Source organism: Rutidosis leptorrhynchoides, chromosome 3, assembly GCF_046630445.1.
Source record: "Rutidosis leptorrhynchoides isolate AG116_Rl617_1_P2 chromosome 3, CSIRO_AGI_Rlap_v1, whole genome shotgun sequence".
NCBI classification, from domain to species: domain Eukaryota; kingdom Viridiplantae; phylum Streptophyta; class Magnoliopsida; order Asterales; family Asteraceae; genus Rutidosis; species Rutidosis leptorrhynchoides.
In genome coordinates, this window is record NC_092335.1 from 334,195,431 (window position 1) to 334,204,743 (window position 9,313).

Below are 9,313 nucleotides of genomic sequence, written 5' to 3' on the forward strand. Positions count from 1 at the left end.
ATCTTATGTCAACCATATATATATATGTCTATATATACCACAACATGTAGTTTTTACAATTTTGTAACGTTCGTGAATCGCCGGTCAACTTGAGTGATCAATTGTCTATATGAAACTTATTTCATTTAATCAAGTCTTAACATGTTTGATTGCTTAACATGTTGGAAACATTTAATCATGTAAATAAAAATTTCATTTAATATATATAAACATGGAAAAGTTTGGGTCACTACAGTACCTACCCGTTAAATAAATTTCGTCCCGAAATTTTAAGCAGTTGGAGGTGTTGACGAATCTTCTGGAAATAGATGCGGGTATTTCTTCCTCATCTGATCTTCTCGTTCCCAGGTGAACTCAGGTCCTCTACGAGCATTCCATCGAACCTTAACAATTGGTATTTTGTTTTGCTTAAGTCTTTTAACCTCACGATCCATTATTTCGACGGGTTCTTCGGTGAATTGAAGTTTTTCGTTGATTTAGATTTCATCTAACGGAATAGTGAGATCTTCTTTAGCAAAATATATCTTCAAATTCGAGATGTGGAAAGTGTTATGTACAGCCGCGAGTTGTTGAGGTAACTTAAGTCGGTAAGCTACTGGTCCGACACGATCAATAATCTTGAATGGTCCAATATACCTTGGATTTAATTTCCCCTCATTTGCCAAATCGAACAACGCCTTTCCAAGGTGCAACTTTAAGCATGGCCATCTCTCCAATTTCAAATTCTATATCTTTTCTTTTAATGTCGGCGTAGCTCTTTTGTCGACTTTAGGCGGTTTTCAACCGTTGTTGAATTTGGATGATCTTCTCGGTAGTTTCTTGTATTATCTCCGGACCCGTAATATGTCTATCCCCCACATCACTCCAACAAATTGGAGACCTGCACTTTCTACCATAAAGTGCTTCAAACGGCGCCATCTCAATGCTTGAATGGTAGCTGTTGTTGTAGGAAAATTCTGCTAACGGTAGGTGTCTATCCCAATTGTTTCCGAAATCAATAACACATGCTCGTAGCATGTCTTTAATCGTTTGTATCATCCTTTCACTCTGCCTATCAATTTGTGGATGATAGGCAGTACTCATGTCTAGACGAGTCCCCAATGCTTGTTGCAACGTCTGCCAGAACCTTGAAACAAATCTACCATCCCTATCAGAGATAATAGAGATGGGTATTCCATGTCTGGAGACAACCTCCTTCAAATACAATCACGCCAACTTCTCCATTTTATCATCTTCTATCATTGGCAGGAAGTGTACTTACTTGGTGAGACGATCAACTATTACCCAAATACTATCATAACCACTTGCAGTCCTTGGAAATTTAGTAATGAAATCCATGGTAATGTTTTCCCATTTCTATTTCGGGATTTCAGGTTATTGTAGTAGACCTGATGGTTTCTGATGTTCAGCTTTGACCTTAGAACACGTCAAACATTCTCCTACATATTTAGCAATATCGGCTTTCATACAAGGCCACCAAAAGTGTTTCTTGAGATCTTTATACATCTTCCCCGCTCCGGGATGTATTGAATATCTGGTTTTATGTGCTTCTTTAAGTACCATTTCTCTCACATCTCCAAACCTTGGTACCCAAATTCTATTAGCCCTATATCGGGTTTCGTCTTTCCGAATATTAAGATGTTTCTCTGATCCTTTGGGTATCTCATTCTTCAACTTTCCTTCTTTTACAACCCCCTGTTGCGCCTCCTTTATTTGAGTAGTAAGGTTAGTACGAATAATTATATTCATAGATTTTACCCGTATAGGTTCTCTGTCCTTTCTACTCAAAGCATCGGCTACCACATTCGCCTTCCCCGGGTGGTATCGAATCTCAAAATCATAATCATTCAACAGTTCAATCCATCTGCATTGTCTCATATTCAGTTGCTTCTGATTAAATATATGTTGGAGACTTTTGTGGTCGGTATATATAATACTTTTGACCCCATATAAATAATGCCTCCAAGTCTTTAATGCAAAAACAACAGCACCCAATTCCAAATCGTGAGTTGTATAATTTTGCTCGTGAATCTTCAATTGTCTAGATGCATAAGCAATCACCTTCGTTCGTTGCATTAATACACAACCGAGACCTTGCTTTGATGCGTCACAATAAATCACAAAATCATCATTCCCTTCAGGCAATGACAATATAGGTGCCGTAGTTAGCTTTTTCTTCAATAACTGAAACGCCTTCTCTTGTTCATCCTTCCATTCAAATTTCTTCCCTTTATGCGTTAATGCAGTCAAGGGATTTACTATTTTGGAGAAATCTTGGATGAATCTTCTGTAGTAACCAGCCAATCCTAAAAATTGACGTATATGCTTCGGAGTTTTTGGGGTTTCCCACTTTTCAACGGTTTTGATCTTTGCCGGGTCCACCTGGATACATTCTTTGTTCACTATGTGACCGATGAATTGAACTTCTTCCAACCAAAATGCACACTTTGAAAACTTAGCGTACAGTTTTTCTTTCCTCAATACTTCTAGAACTTTTATCAAATGTTCTTCGTGCTCTTGATCATTCTTTGAGTAAATAAGTATGTCATCGATGAAAACAATGACAAACTTGTCAAGATATGGCCCACACACTCGGTTCATAAGGTCCATGAACACAACTGGTGCGTTAGTCAATCCAAACGGCATAACCATAAACTCGTAATGACCATAACGCGTACTAAAAGTAGTCATTGGAATATCATCCTCCTTCACCCGCATTTGATGATATCCAGAACGTAAATCGATCTTCGAATAAATAGACGAGCCTTGTAGTTGATCAAATAAGTCGTCGATTCTCGGTAGTGGATAACGGTTTTTGATGGTAAGTTTATGTAGAGACCCGTCCTAATGCATCCGGACGAAGTCCATATCGATTATAAACGATGCACAACAGTTGATTACATCGCGAGGTACTTGACCTCTATATGATACATTTTACAAACATTGCATTCGTTTTTTGAAAAGTCAATCTTTCATTACATCGAAAGTTGACGGCATGCATACCATTTCATAATATATCTAACTATAATTGACTTAACAATAATCTTGATGAATTCAACGACTCGAATGCAACGTCTTTTGAAATATATCATGAATGACTCCAAATAATATCTTTAAAATGAGCAATTGCGCAGCGGAAAATTTCTTTCATACCTGAGAATAAACATGCTTTAAAGTGTCAACCAAAAGGTTGGTGAGTTCATTAGTTTATCATAAACAATCATTTCATAATTTTAATAGACCACAAGATTTCATATTTTCAATTCTCATAAATAAACATCCCATGCATAGAGACAAAAATATCATTCATATGGATTGAACACCTGGTAATCGACATTAACTAGATGCATATAAGAATATCCCCTATCATTCTGGGAAACCCTTCCGACATGATATAAAACAACATCAAAGTACTAAAGCATCCGGTACGTTAGATGGGGTTCGTCGGGCCCATAGATCTATCTTTAGGATTCGCGTCAATTAGGGTGTCTGTTCCCTAATTCTTAGATTACCAGACTTAATAAAAAGGGGCATATTCAATTTCGATAATTCAACCATATAATGTAGTTTCGATTACTTGTGTCTATTTGGTAAAACATTTATAAAAAAAATTACGCATGTATTCTCAGCCCAAAAATATAAAGGGTAAAAAGGCAAATGAAACTCACCTAATGTATTTTGTAGTAAAAATACATATAACTATATTGAACAACTGGACAATGCTGGGTTGGCCTCGGATTCACGAACCTATATCATTTATATATATATTAACATATAATTGTAATAGAATAATTTATATATTATTATTAATTGTTATTTTAATACATTATAGTTTTCATTAATAACTTAATTAACTATATTTATTTTATGTATTTTAAGTAAATAATTTGTATTTATTATAAAGATATTAATATAGTTATGTTACATGTATTAAATATTTTATATATATAATTCATTCGTTGTTAAAATAGTAATTATTATAATACCAACCTAATATTAGTAGTGATTAAAATAATAATAATGATAATACTAATATTAATGATAATGATATTAATGATTCTGTTAATAATAATATTAATATTAAGGTTAGTTTTAATAATAAATCTTATAATGAAATTAATAACAGTAATTTTACATAAAATGAAAAGTTTATTAGTTTTGATAATGAAAATAATAATTCTTATAATAATACATAATACTTAATAATAATAGTTATTATAGCAATTTTGTTACTAGTGATAATAATAACAATACTTAGGTTAATCGTAATCCTATTCTTCATGTTTAATTTCTAAACTAAAAATTAAAGTTTCTATAACATCAATTCGTATTTCTAATCGTAATAATAGTAGTAATTCTTATAATAATAATAATGATAAATATGATATTAATAATTATAATTATATTGATAATACTAATACTTATAAAATGATACAAATTTTAATATTACAGATAATAATAATAATCCTAATATGTTAAAAATAGTCATACTAGTAATAACCATAATAATAATACTTTTAATTATTCTAATACACATATTAATGAGATTAGTAATAATAACAATTAACAACAATAATTAATAATAATAAAAATAATGACAATAATAATAATAAAAATAAAAATAAAAATAAAAATAATAATAATAATAATAATAATAATAATAATAATAATAATAATAATAATATTAGAAATGCTACCTTTGAGTACTAAGCCTTAAAAAAAATAAACACGTCCCTGCCCGGGCTCGAACCCGTGACCTCCCATTCATCCACAAACACTCTAACCATCTCTTCTATTCCTGTTTCTCTGTTGTTACTCCATTTTAATTAATATATATACTGTAATCTAATTGTTTCCTGTTTCTTCATCTCCTTCCTTAATAAAGTCGACCAGAAAAGTCTCAAAACCCATATCACGAATTTACAGCTTCAATTAGGACTTGTAAATGTTAATAAAATCATTAACCATTTAGGCATAGCCTGGATGGCCACCGACACTTCCAGTGAAGGGAGCCACCCGGGTTCGATTCTTAGCACTGCCATCTCGTTCAAAAAGGGAGCTCACCTGAGGTTGCTTTACCTGGTAACCCTGAGGGTCGGCTTGCGGTTTAACGGTGGTTTACTCGCTGCATTGGGGCCAATGTGCCTGCTTCGTAGTTGGGGTTCCACCGTTACCAAAAAAAAAAATATTAATAAAATCATAAGTGTGATCTTAAAATAAAAAAAAAAATGAAAAAAGGAATAGCAGAAGCTACGAGCTGCTGTCGCTAATGTATTGAAAAAAATAAAATTGATTTCACTTATGAGAAGGTATTGGACATAGATTATAAAATGAAAGACATTGAAAATCAATCCCTAAAACTACTGGAATCGTTATTTTAAATCAAATCGTCATAGAAAACTCGAATTTGATTAATGAACAAAAGTTGACTTTTTTTCATTAAAACATTGACCTCGAAATTGAAGCTCGATATCAAGAATTGAGATTTAAGATTTTGCAGAAAGTTTAAATGATCGATTCCTAACCACTTTGCATTATTACTTTTTGTAAATTTGTTCGTAATCGAAATATGCTGAAAAAGATGAAGAACAGGGTCAGCGAAGGTTCTTGTGAAGTTTTTATGTTTAATTATTAATTTGTGACGAAAATGGGATATGTCTGAGTGAATAATCGAGGCAGTACACTAATAATCGACTCTCATTGTTCACATTGAGGCTGGATTGAGACTTGTAACCAAAATGAAGACAGATCGTACAAGCAGGTGAAAAGAAAATAAAAAAAATATAAAAGCTGAAAGGAACTTTTAACTAAATCAGATAAATTCCAAAACTTGAAATTTGTTTGTAATAAAGTTTAGATACTGTCTGAGGGTGAAAGTCGATTTATAACAAAGGAGTTAAAATCAAATAAGGTTTGATAACAGTTTTTAACAAAATTTATATAATTAATTAATTTATATATAATGTTATTAATTTATAAATGTAAATATATTAATAATAATAGAGTTGTTATATCATTAAATAAAATTTTAATACTGTTAATGTTACTAATGATAATTATCATGATAGTAATAATGATAATAATTATAATAATAGAAATTGTTAATGATAAATTGTATTATTTTCTAATGATATTCATATTGAAAATAATGATTTTAATGATATTGGTAATTACAAAATAATAATAATAATGTAACAAATTACATGTATCATATATTACTAATATTAATATTTATATTTTTTTTAATGAAAGTAAATATAGCAACTATGTTTTATTTTGCAATTACATGTACTAATATTATATTTTATGAATTATGTAATGTCATAATATATACACATTTTACAGTTTTATATTATTATATGATAACATTTATTGTATATTTATTATTTATAAATTTTATTACAATATGCATTTAATAATTATACATAGAAATCGCATATAGATTCATTTTAAATTACACTTAATTATTTTGTAATTTATTTTATAATCTCACATTGTTACATATATACTTACCTTTATATATATATATATATATATATATATATATATATATATATATATATATATATATATATATATATATATATATATATATATATATATATATATATATATATATTTACATTTTTATTTATACAAAGTTGTTCGTGAATCGTCGGGGTTAGTCAATGGTCAAATGATACTATGAATATGGTTTACAAATTTTATTACTTGGCATTACAGACTTTGCTTATCGGGTCGAATTTAAATAAAGATTAAGTTTAAATTTGGTCAAAAATTTCCGGGTCGTCACAGTACCTACCCGTTAAAGAAATTTCGTCCCGAAATTTGAGTGAGGTTGTCATAATTAACAATAAACATGTTTTTATGACGAATATGATTTGATAATTAGAGTTTTATTACTGTTGAGTAATATGGATAAGATAGTACGACTATTCGGAGAGTACGAGTGAAGCTATCACAAAAGAATGAAATTGAATAAATATTTTTTCGTCTTAACCGGTGCCGTAGCCACGGTTGAATTCCGAAATTCAAGAAATTAAAGAAAATCTTTGAAATCTAAAAGATTTAATTCTTCGGCGAGTAAGGAAATTAAGATCTCTATAATTAAATACGGTGATCGATTTTGATTTCTTTATCAAATATTTCACTATAAAATAACTTCTTCCGTTCCATTACTTTTATCATTCCTATACTCAATTCCCAAATTCAAAAGATTATGAAAATACTTAATCCAGTTCTAATCCTTGTCCTTATCCTTACCATCGCAACAATAATCACTGTCATCCACAATTAATACTCCCTCCTTTTAGCTGCGATTTATACTCCAATTTCTATTTCGGAGCTTTGTCCCTTCGTTTCTTCTTCTTGCGATTTGGGCATCTCTTGTAATGGTCCAGAATTCGCAGATATACATTTCAGAATGAACATTGTTAATGTTCTATGAAGAAAACGGTAATAGCACAATCTGACTCGTCAAATTACCAGAATTCAAGGAAAAGATAGGACTATCAAGAAAATGTGTTCTTGATATGTTTACAGATTAGACAGAATGTAAGAGTCATGTAACATGGTACATGATGATGTTATGGTCTGTGAATCACCACGTTTCATTAGAAACTCAGCATGACTTACTGTAATATAATCACGTTGATCAAGTGTCATTATATTATAATAACTCATGCATCAGTTCCCAACACTACTTCAATACCATTCATATTTTGAGCTCGAAAGTTTACAGAATATAGAAACTAACAGTTTCTATATGATGTAGCACTGATAGCACGAAGAGATTAATGATTTCAGATAAGAATAGTTATGAAAATATCTTCAGAAATATGGAGGATATTTATAATGAAAGATACTATGATATCTTGGAATTTCTAATATCGAAGAATGATGAAGAAGATTTATTCGTAAGGGTTTAGATTCGGAAGCAAGGTATTCGCTAAAGATTTCATCAGAAACAGAATCATTTAGATTCTTTGAAGTCAAACTTATTCTTTGTGGTTTGTCCACGGCTTCCTTCATAGTTTCGCATAATCCGCTTTTCGGTACTAAATTTCTATTGAGTGTTTCCAATACTCCATTCTTTATCATCAAACTTTTGACAGTTAAGGTCATGTACAGTTTGTGCTGCTGTATTCAGCTTTTTTTTTCTTCAGAATTTGTGGTATTGATTTGTAGACTGGGTTCTTTTCAGAATTTCAGAATGGAAGATCATAATTCTAAGAAGTAAATGTTATATGTTTAAATATAACTGTTGGTGTGGCAACGTTGCGAGACTCACAATACAGATTTACTGATTCTCAGTAATTGGTATGGCAATTCTTGTTACAAGATGCGGATGAGTACATAATGAGACTTCAATAGATAAATATAGTGATTTGTCGGAGGGATTTAAACCAAAAAGCGACGAGGTTGCTGGTACATCTGCTGGTAATATGGTGGAATATAAAAGGTTCCCTGGTAACAATAAAAGAACATGCATATATATCAAGGTTATAATAAGGTTGTTTCGAACGAAAAGTCGAAGTTGACTTGCTGGAGCTGTGACAAAATTTTATACTTTGAAAGGGATTACCAAGTTATTTTGAATAATAATAACACTAAGGAATTAGCACAGCTTCGGGTTAAATGTTTACTCAGTTGTTGAGAGTTTCTCAGGTGAATAGCTATATGCATTAATCTTTTCTTCCGTAAATTAAATGCGGTTGATTCATCCTCTCGCCTGAGGTTTTTCAAGAATTATGAAAGATTTGAACGCAGATTGTAATCGTCAATATACAAATGAGGTTTAAGATGAAATCAAGTGGCAACTTGAAGAATTGTTTAGTTTCATATATTATAATCAATATTTTAATTCATTTTAATTGTCCAATGTTATTAGTCCACAGTCGATAGTCCACAGTTGACAGTCCAATAATTCATATATAGTTTAATATATAATATTTGAATTAATTAATACGTATCGTGACCCGTGTACATGTCTCAGACTCGATCACAACTCAAAGTATATATATTATTGTAGAATCAACCTCAACCCTGTATAGAGAACTCGATCATTACTGCATATAGAGTGTCAATGGTTATTCCAAATAATATATATATATATATATATATATATATATATATATATATATATATATATATATATATATATATATATATATATATATATATATATATATATGCGTCGATATGATATGTCAAAACCTTGTATACGTGTCCCGATATTTAAAGTGCGTAAAATAAATACAGAAATTAAATTACGATAAATAAAATTGCGAGAATTAAAATTGCGATAATTAAA